The sequence below is a fragment of the Mustela lutreola genome, chromosome 14, assembly GCF_030435805.1.
Source record: "Mustela lutreola isolate mMusLut2 chromosome 14, mMusLut2.pri, whole genome shotgun sequence".
In the NCBI taxonomy this organism is placed as follows: domain Eukaryota; kingdom Metazoa; phylum Chordata; class Mammalia; order Carnivora; family Mustelidae; genus Mustela; species Mustela lutreola.
In genome coordinates, this window is record NC_081303.1 from 71,589,016 (window position 1) to 71,599,884 (window position 10,869).

Genomic DNA, 10,869 nt, shown 5'->3' on the forward strand with positions numbered 1-10,869 from the left:
ACCTCGCAGTAGCAAACAGTTCGCACAAGTCAACGGCCAAGAGCGCAGGGGTGGAGTTGGGAGAGTCCTTGAGTCTAGAGCTGGGTTGGCGGGGGGTGGGAGAAATCATGCATAGAGGCTCCTTCCCATACGTGAGAAGGGAGAAAGGGCCACAGGCAGCTGGTCCAGGGAGCATGTGAATCAGAAGGAACCTGTGCCCATGTTTGGGGGACGAGTTTTGAGATCTGGAAGAGTGGCAGGTCGGGCGCCGAGCTTCCAGGAGCCGGGCAAGCCGTGGCGAGATGTGGCGAGAGGACTGCACCAGGACCCATCAGTGAGGAGCTCGCGCTGCAGCCGTGGTCCCTGGCGGGTAGGGCCTTCGCTCCCTCGACGCCCATTCCAATCTCATCTCTCTCACCTTACTTTTGCACAGTGACTGGCAAGTGAAAATATGGCACTTCCTAAACCCCTTGGACCTCGGAGGGCTGTGTGGCCCAGTTTTGGCCGTTGATCCTGAGTGCACGTCTGTGCTCCTGCTTCATACATTCCTCCTACTGCCTGGAAGGGCAGCAGTGGCCAGAGGCCCTCGTGGCAGAGGATAGCCCAGGAAGACTTCCCCGAGGGCACGGGGGAGCCACGGCCACTCCCTCCTGCAGGCTGACTTGGGAGCGAGGTGGGTAAACGCACTTGGTAAGCCACCACGGCTGCGTTCCATGTGGATGAGTGCAGATCCCAACACAGGGAACCAACAGAGCATTTGAAATGGGAGAGCTCACCCGCTGAGTGGGCTGGCAGTCTTTGCCAGGGCTCTGGGCTGCTCCTGCTTTGCTGCACGTCTGTGGGAGCTGGGAATCCCTGCAGGGATCACGAGGCTCTGGGTGGATGGGACGCCCATGGTGGGGAGTCTGGAGAGGGGATACTCAGTGGGGACAGAGTGAGCATTGATTTGGGGCAGGAGCCGATTCCTTTTGGGGGTGGTCTTGGATTAGAACCTGTTCTTATATCTACAAGAGAGGAATGATGGAAGCAGCCCAAGTGTCTATCCACTGAGGAAGGGATAAGGAAGATGTGGTGTGTGTAGGCGATGGAGTATTACTCAGCCCTAAAGAATGACAACAACTTGCCTTTTGCAACAACATGGATGGAGCTAGAGAGAAGAATGCTAAGCAAAATAAATCACTCCGAGAAAGACAAAAACCGTATGATTCCACTCATATGTTAAGAAACAAAACAGATGACCAAGGGAGAAAAAAAGAGAAAGATGCACCAAGAAACAGATTCCTAACTATAGAGAACAAACTGCTGGTGACCAGAGGGGAGGGGAGGGGGGTGGGGGAAAGAGGTGGTGGGGATTAAGGAGGCACTTGTGATGAGCATCGGTGACGTATGGAAGAGCTGAACTGCCTTATTGAACACCCGAGACTAAAATAACACTGTCTGTTCACTATACTGGAAATAAAAATAAAATAAAATACTCTCCCTACCCTCTCCTAAGGGAGTCAGCCTGAGGACGTTTTCCTTTGGGTAATCTCCCTTCTGAATAAGCCTCTCTAAAGCCATGCCTGAAAACTCCAAAAACAAACCAAACCAGACCAAAACAACAACAACAACAACAAAAACAAACCCAAAACCCCAAAACCAAAAAAAAAAAAAAAAAAAAAAAAAAAAAAAAGCATAGAGAAAGAATCAGTCATTGGCGGCAGACACAGGAGGAGTGACCATACGAGACTCTGTGTTGTCAGTTGTTGAGACGGGTTGTGCTTATGCTGGCGGGACCTTCAGTCCAAATGTCCCCGACATATGGGGGGCCTGGTGGCGGGCCCACAGAGCCCCAGCTGCGGCCCTGGGCTGTGACCCTCGTACACAGCCGCCGTCCTGAGGGGGCCTCCTGGAGGGGCTCCAGCTCCAGGTCTCCAGCTCTGAAGCCTTTTTGCTTTCTTCTGCTCCATTTGGCAGCTGGACACTGATCTTTATTAACATCAAAGAATGTACATTGTTGCTTTTTTTCCCCATTAAAAGTTACTTGTTCTTAGAACTAAAAAAAGAAAGTGGAACCTATAGACAGATACAGAGAGAGAGAGAGTGAGCAAAGAAGCCTGAAAACAAAAGCCATCAGGATATCTGTACATTTCTTCTCAAGCCACAGGTAATTCATATGATGCTCTTTTGGGGGCAGGATTCAAAACTGTGGGATTCGTGTGTTGAGTTGGAAGTGATTTTAGGCATTTTCCAACATCCTTATTAGTTTTCTATTGCTGCTGTAACAAATTATCATGAGGTTGGTGGTTTAAAACAGCACAGACACAAGTCTATCACCATACAGGTTTGGAGATTAGAAATCCCAAATCTAGGGGTGGGTGGTATGGGGGGGCGGTGGGAGGTGTGTGTGGGGGTGGCTCCGTGGGCTCAGCACCAGGTCTTGGTTTCGGCTCAGGTCCTGATCCCAGGGTCCTGGGATAGAGCCCTGCCTCCGGCTCCACACACGGCATGGAGTCTGCTGAAGTCTTTCTCTCCCTCTGTCTGCACCCCCGCCCCTTGCTCTCTCTCCTGTCTCTGAAGGAGCTTGGAAGTGGAAAGGTGAAGACGTTGCCACCAGAGGGAATGTGTCTGGCGCGCTCTCGGCCCGCGTGCACGGGTTCCTGCCGTGTAGGTGGGTGGAGAAGGCATCGCAGGGGCTCCACGGGAACAAAGAGAGAAAACCGGGGGCGCTTGAAGAATCGTCTCCCTCCCGGCTGGGGAACCCTGGTTTCCTCTTGTTCATACCGGAGGCTCGTAGTTGTCAAGTTGTTGAAGGTTTCCTGAGGAAAATCTTTCAAACTAGGAACTTTATGTTTTTATTCCTACTTCTGCGTTTAGGATTTTTCTCGGGACTCATTTTCTCTTCTGTTTTTTCGTTTCTCTTCAACGCAGGTGAGTTTCTCCATACTTGCTATTTAGTTTAAGAAAAGAGAGAGACAGAGAGATGCCCCGAGGACCTTTGAGCCGGCTCCTGCGCTCCTGTCCTGTTCTGCCTCCTGAGACCGTGCGGACCCGCGCAGGGTTTCCAGAATCCCTGCGTCTGTGGTGTGACACTGTGTGTGTCGACAACTCAAAACCGTGCCCAGGATGGGTTTTATTTTAAGGAACTGAAGATGGTATAGAAGCCCGATGCCTGACGAAAGAGAACACACGGCCTGTGGGGAACGTTTGAGAGTGGGAGGTCGGTCCCGGGTGTTCATCGACAAGAAGCCTAGAGCTTCTCCGACGGCGAGTGAGCTGTGGCTTTTGCTGAGAGGCCACGAGCGAGCGCTCTTGAGAGGAAGATGGCCTTCTTGAGAGGAGGGGGAGGCGATCTGTGGAGGAGGTCCCGGGACTGAGAAAGGGGCCTTGGCCTGTGTCAACCGAAGGGAGGCCTGGAGGAGTTGGGGGAAACGGCGGAGCTTCTGCAGTAGGGAGTGTTCCGTTACGCATACTTGGGGTTGACAAGGCAGGACGAGCTTCAGCCAGTGACACCGAGAGGAGCTGATCCAGGGTTGAGCTGTCGGGAGCCACAGAAGGAGTAAAGCCGAACAGGGAGCAGCAATAAGGAACAGGAAAGGCAACACGGTGAGCCGAGGTCTGCGTGCGGACGGCGCCTCCCGCCATTTCTGTCCCGTCTGCCATGGAAACCACGGGGGCGCCCGAGGAGGCTTGTCCCGCTATCAGCACCAGACGCCAGGGGGACTGACAATGGGGCCTTTCTCCGACATGTGTCGCACAGCCGAGATAAGCAGCTGCCGACAAGAGATTACCGCGGTAAGAATCCGCACTGTAAGCGCGTCCGGAGATGTGTCTGGAGTCCTGCAGACCCAGCACAAGAAGGCTGTAAGTTACAGATCAGTGAAACGATAGGACGTCTGTGAGGAGATGTTACAGAACAGAACAACAGAAACCGGAATTGGTCGGGAACAACTTTGTTTTCGCATTCCCTCACCTGCTGATCTAATACATACTAATGAGAAGCTTCTACGGGCCGGACCCTGTGGGCCAAGAGATGGACAAGATGGCCTTGCTCCTCCGTAGCTCTGTGTCCGGCAGGAGGGGAACCACAGGAACGTAGAGCTGTGCTCCCCTGGTAGGCGTGTGAGTAAAGAACGGCAGAGTGAATTATTCCTTCTAGAAAATAGAAAGGACAAGCCAAAGAAGAAGAGCTGCGGGGTGGCAGGACGCCAGCAGCGTCTGAAAGTCAAATAGAACTTCGCACGTTTTGGAGAAGACGACGGGACATAGAAGAAACGGAATGACTGGGAATGGGACCTGAAGGCGCATGTTGGCCGCTTGATAGTGACACGTTCCCTGAGGCCACAGGGAGGCGGTGAGAGAGTCCACTCGGTACAACGGCTCCTGAGGAAGGCCCATCAGGGGCCGGGGATGTCTACACCATGGCATCTGAGTTCTACCCCAGGATGGGCAGGAGAGAGAAAGCGGCCGCCAAGCTGGACTTTCTGAGCGCTCGGGTGACTCTGAGAGCATCCGGGCACCTCCACATCCGTTTTGGTTCGTGTCTGGAGCTCCGGAGCAGCTGGGTCAGGAGGTAAGAAGCGAGCGAGGTGAGGTTTGAGAGCCGCGAGCCTCCCACGATCCGAAGGCGGACCTTGTCAGTCATGCCCAAACTTGGATTCAATTTTCGAAACGGAACCCTTGTGTAAGGAACTGGCAGAAGGCTCTGGGGTCAATTATGTGGGAGAGGATCTTTGACTGAGCTGGGACAGAGGTCTCTGTGGCCGCCGGGGCTGGGGAGGAGGGCGCAGCATCTCTGTTTTTGCATCAGTGGCTGAAGAGGGTGAACGATTCTATAAACAAAGAGAGGCAGAAAGCGACGGCCAGCAGCGCCTCATGCCATGTGGGGTAGAGCATGAAACCGAAGGAGAAGACCTAGCTTGAACCAGATGTAAAATATTTCGTTGGCTGCAGGGGCCAGAGGCTATCATTAATTAGTCTGTAAGAGGAAATTAGAGAATGTTATCAGGGTCTCTAGCAGAAATATCCTTAAACTTTGGGTGTGAAGTCCTTAAAATAGACGTGGGTTTTATCCTTCCTGGGGTTCCTATTTGGTGTTTTATAAAATACTTCAAAAAGGGACTTCTAGACGCACCACAAAAACATGTACGCACACACACGCACACGCATACATGTGCTAAAGCCTGTAGGGCATTAAATTAATGGGACTGAACATCTGGATCACTTACGTGGGTGACACTAGAGACAATGCAGCAGTCAGGGAATTTCTTCTTGTTTGTTCCTTCGACTATGTCATTGTTTGATTCTTTTGTAGTATCTCAACAAGCACATTCTTACAGGTCGTGGTAATAGGATTAACTAAACTGTCCCCTCACTCACAGCTGTGTATTACACACCTGTCATGATCAGAACATGCCAAGCCTGTGCCCTCACACCGTTACAGTCTTGTCGGTGCCCACAAAACAGAGTTCAGAGTGGTGAGGAGGAGATGGGGCCACTGGCCCAGATCTCAGATGTCGGGACAAGTTCCTGGAGGAGATTCAATCTACACTGAGACTTAAAGATGCATCGAAGTTCGCCAAGTTTAGGAGAGAGTGTGTGTGGGTGTGTACGTGTGTGTGGGAGGGTTTAAGGGTATGTGCATGACTGAAGTGTGTGGACGTGTGAGTCTGAGCGTGTAAGTGTGAGGGTGTGTGAATGTGTGAGTGTATAGATGTGTGTGGGAGTGTGTAGGTGTGTGTGAGTGTGTGTGAATGTGTGTGTCAGAGTGGGGTGGTGAGGTGAGCACTGCTCCAGGCACAGGACACGGTATGGGTAAAGGCCCAGAGGTAAAGGTTCCGGGAATCCTCGGGACAGGAGAGTCCAGTGGGGCCGGAACAGAGCTGCATGACAAATGAGGCTGAGGGTTCCCCAGGGAGGGTCCCCAAGGGCCTTGCACGTGTGGTAAGCAGATCCCGCTTTACCCTGAGGTCCGTGAGAAGCCACGGGAGTATTTTAGGCCCTGGAGAGGCGTGAGCCCAGTCCTGTCAGGGAAAACCAGCATCTGCAGAGCTGAGAACGGGCTGGCAGGAGGGGGCAGAGGCAGGACGAATCCGTCCGGTGCTTGCTCCAGTAACTCAGGCAGACTTGGTGATGGCCTGGGCGAGCTTGTGGACAGAAAGAGGAAGAGAAGGGTCTGGAAACGTATTAGGAGACTGCGTGGACAGAGGGGAAGGTGGAGTAATGATCCCGGACTTCCGGGTTGCCGCCTCTGCGGGTGAGATATTTAGATGTTTCTGTCTTTTCACAATTTTCATTGATCATACGTTGAATATAATTGGCTTGAATACTGCCTCTGTATTTGCATTGTTTCCGTAGGAGTGATCGTGAGATGAAAATGCTTATTTCAGGAATTTTTATGAAACTAGATGTTCTGTTTCCAGTGGCCGCCACAGAGACTCAAGAGCGCCAGCTGCGAGTCCCGATTAGCCCATGTGGATTTCCTCGTTCGGGAACGGCCCTCATTCCTCCCATCCCTCCACCCGCCCCAACCTCCAGAACCCTAAATCTTGAACCTGAGAAATGTTGTCGACGCTTTAATGGAGTTTTAGAATATTGTCTACACTTTGATGGAGTTGCCTGGGCTGCCATGGGCATAATCTTATAATAGAGGCACCAGGGCGAGAAGGGTCTCAGACATTGAAGCCCTGTGGTTTTAGGACCATGGTCCTTGCTGGGGAAACTACTATGGTGGCCTAATTGCATCAGCGTCTGGATTGAATATGGAGAACCAGCTGATGGTGTTTTCTCATCACTTCTCACTCCCTGGGCTCCTGGGCCAGAGCTCACGCTCCCGCCTGAGAGCGGATTCTTCTGGAATTACCCTCACTGGCCCTAGTAGCCTGGGTCTGCTATGCAGTACACTCCTGCCCAGCGGGGACCTCTCTTCATCACCAGAGATCTGCCTAGAGCAAGGAGCCTGCCGTGTGTGAGTCTGAGAGATGTTTGGCGAAGCAGGAGCCTCTGCAGGGTGAGAGCTGTGTTCCCGCAAGGGACTGTGGAAACCTTCTAGACCAATGGATTGGTCCGAACCAGCTGCTATACAATAATTACATGGAACACCCCCTTTGCGACCCTGAAATAAAATTCGTAGATCTATAATCTACCAACAGCCTAAATGAAGCATGTCATGGAAGGCTTACTCCATACAATGGAAAAGCAATGGAAGTAATTTGTGATGAAACACTGTGTTTCTGTGTGAACAGCTTGGGCATGACACACATAGAAGGTACAATGAAGACGTCTGGTGCTCCCGTCCCAAGGAGGACCACCACGTGAGCAACAGTCACAGTCACAACAGTCACAGTCCGATGTGTCAACATTTGCACTCTTAGGGAGCACAACCACCTTGTGATTTTCTGAGCTGTCGAGCAATTCTTGCGGAATTCCGAAGCAAACGAAGTCACATCTTCCCTTGATAATCATGGCAGCTGCGTTCCTGGAAAATCCAGCTTCGGTCAAAATCTGGTAAAATCTATTTTATGTATATTTGTGTGACACGTACAAGTCACAAGGGGCAATTTTGTTGTGTGTGGCTGCCGCAAGGATTTCGGGACCCGGGAGCCTGCTCCCACCCTCTGCTACCGATGTGTGCCCGCGTCACTCTAACACTTGAAAATTCTGCCCCCACCTCCCCAGAAATGTCCATAATGGTCTTTGGAGAGTGGTATCACCTCGTTTGAGATCCACTGATTTAGACAGAACTTCCTGTTTTCGGAGGACTTTACCAAGGTTCAGGAAGGACGATCGCTTTTCTCAGAGTCACGTGGGGAGTCACACAGGTGTGGGACTTAAATCCAGTGCCGGGCGGTATCCAGTGTCGTTTTCTGCACCCTGACTCACTGACATGTTGGAAATTGAAGGAACAGCTTTGCTGATGAGTTGTTAGGAAATTTAATATAGTTTTCCAACTGTCCGTTCTTCTTACTGAGAATCTTGGAGGAAAAGGTTGTCTGAAAGATTATTAGTTTAGTCTCCTAAGATATTTATTGGCCCTCTTCATACTTCCTACATCTATTTGAAATTCTGAGGTCTCACACCTCATAAAGTATATGAAGTCACACTTCCTTTGAAATTTAATACATATATTTACATTTTATCCAACTAATATATGCTTGTAATTAAAAGGTGAAATTGTGCAGAAGTGTTTGAAAGTCTCACCATTTTATCCCGTCTTATACCACTTTGAGCTTTTAAAATTACTTAGGCTTTTTCGGAGGTGACCTCCACTTCTTTAAAAAAGTCTTAGATGACTGTTACTTATTTTGTCCATTTCAGACATGATCTACAGACTTCGGGTGGAAGTGTCCCTGAGGCCCCCGAAGGAAGGTGTGTTACCACCTGAGTCTATTTGCTACGTGGTCACATTTCCTTAAGTTCTAAGTCTGTAGGAACACTCCGTACAGGTTCTCTTTATCCTTCATTTTATAGGATAAAAATAACATAATGTCCCTGCACTTTCTTTTGCTTCTTTCCTTCCATTCTCACTTCCCTCTTTCTGTCTCCCATGTTTTTAGATCACCAAACACAGGAGAACTTACAGTCTATTAATGCAATAAAGAATTACAAGCTCTGTCCACACATGGATTCTAAAAGCTGAAACTCAGTAGTTACATGATCATGATTTCATGAATATTGTTTGCTGGGGAATCAAATTATATGCTATCGCTAGGCTTCCTTCGAGCTGTTTTTAGTTGTGGATCTTTTTTGGAGTTTCTAATTGCCCTTTTTCTGATATGTTTGTCTTGGCACTAGTGAAAGTACCACCAAACCAGGGGCATCGCTTAATCCTCTCCAAACCCCCTCCCCACCTAGGTACACCTGCTGCTGAGGAGCCAATATCCTTCTCTCTAACCTGGGCTGGTTATTCCTTAGGTCGGCTGAAGAGACGTCATTTGGAATCTTCCTGCTCTATTCCTCTCCTAGGCTGGCATTCCACGTTCTTTCTTTGATTTAACATTACACACACATACATATTTTGCTGGAATGAGTCTTAAGGCAATTTCCACAGAAAGAGTGTGGTATGAGGGAGGTAAAGCTTTGGTTCTTCGCGGGTCTGAAAATGTCTTCATTTGGCTCTCAGAGTGAATTCATCAGCTCTCAAATTCCAAATTGAAAATAACTTTTGCTTTATTACTTGGGAGGGTGTTGTCTGTTAAAATTCACGTTTATTTGCCAAATCTGAAATCAATCCGCTTCTCATTCCTGAGTGAACTGCTTTTTCCTCCCAGGAAAGTTTTAGGATCTTCTCTTTATCTTTTGTATTCTGAAATTTCAAGAATTTGGGATTCGCTGTGGGTGTTTTCCCCTTCATCTACTGTGTGGCACCCTTCGTGGACCGTCTTAAGTCTGGGAAATCGCTCACCTAATTCTGGTGGTTTCTTACATTATTTCTTTAATGATTAGCCACTTCTCCTTCTCTTTCTAGAATTCCTATTGGTTGGACGGTGGAACTTTGGAGTTGGTCTTTTTACGGCTGTATTTTCTGTCTCTTTGTGTTTAGGTTCTATTTGCAGAGAGATTTGCTTCATTTTATTTTGAGTCTTCATTAATAACTTTTAATTTGGCAACTATACATTTCTGAAAGTGCTTTTTCTTTGGTTCTCTGATTGCTCCTTTTTTCTTTTATACCTAGAGTTTTGTATCTGGGTGGGAGGGTGGAGTAGAGAAGAAATTATCTCCTGTACTGGGCCCCATTCAGCAGCAGCTTCCTGTTCCAACGGGGCGAGGGAGACTTCGAGGAATTTAAGTTTCTGGGAGCATCCGGGTGTAGTCGCTGAGCGAGCCGTGATGGGTGGAGGGATGGACCCAAGTGTGAGGAGCCCTCACGTCCCCCATCTTGCCACAGACTATGTCTTGGGAGCCTGGGATGGAGAAAGTACCACTTTCGGTGCTGCTGTCCTGGGATTTCTGACACCAGCTGGTGATGCAGAATGACAAGCAGGAGTAGCAGGAGGCCCCATGTTGCTTGTCGGAGGCCGTCCAGGTCACCTGTGCTTGGCCCGGGTCGCTGCTTTCTCCTAACACCCTGTTGGAGGAGGTCATAGAGAGGGCGTGTCCTCTGGTTAAACTGAGATCTGCCCCCCACCTGCCTCATGCCCAGGATGCAAGGCTCCTTGCTCCCTCCACAGTCCTTGGAATGGACTTTCTGTCCACCATTCCCATAGGCGATGCGGTTTCAAGAACTCACCTTGAACGAGTAAGGTGTCCTTGAGGCTATGCTTGACTAAATCCACAACTAAACCCTCTTAAGGCCCCTGGAGAACCTTTTAAGATGCTGGCTGGGGGTGCGGAGAGCTGTTGGTCTTGCAGCTGCACAAGACGAGCCTCCAGAAGTGACCTCCGGCTGTTGCCTCGCTCAGTACAGCTGCCAGCCTCCACCCCCGAGCGCCCGCCCCTCTCCTGGGTCTTTCCTGGCCCGCGAGGATGCGGGTCAGTTTCAACGTGCGGGGCCCCTCCACAAGTTACCAGCTTACACCCCTCTTCTCATTATACCAGATTACAGTGTCAGAAAACCAGAGCTTTTCCCGAGTTCTTTTCTGCTGCCTCCTGAGTTACTTTTCTCCTTTCCTATCTTAATCTTTTGCTTAATGCTGTATTCTTTCCCCAATGGATGATATTTGAAAGACACATTACATTTAAAAATAAGACAATACGGGGGCACCTGGATGGCTCAGTGCGTGAAGCATCTGCCTTTGGCTCCGGTCATGATCCTGAAGTCCCAGGAATGAGCCCGGTATCCGTTCCCTCTGACCCTCACCCCACTCTTATGCTCTTTCTCTCAAATAAATAAATAAAATCTTAAAAAAAAAAAAAGACTACAGAAGAAGTCCAGTGTGTGTGTGTGTGTGTGTGTGTGTGTGTCCATTGGAA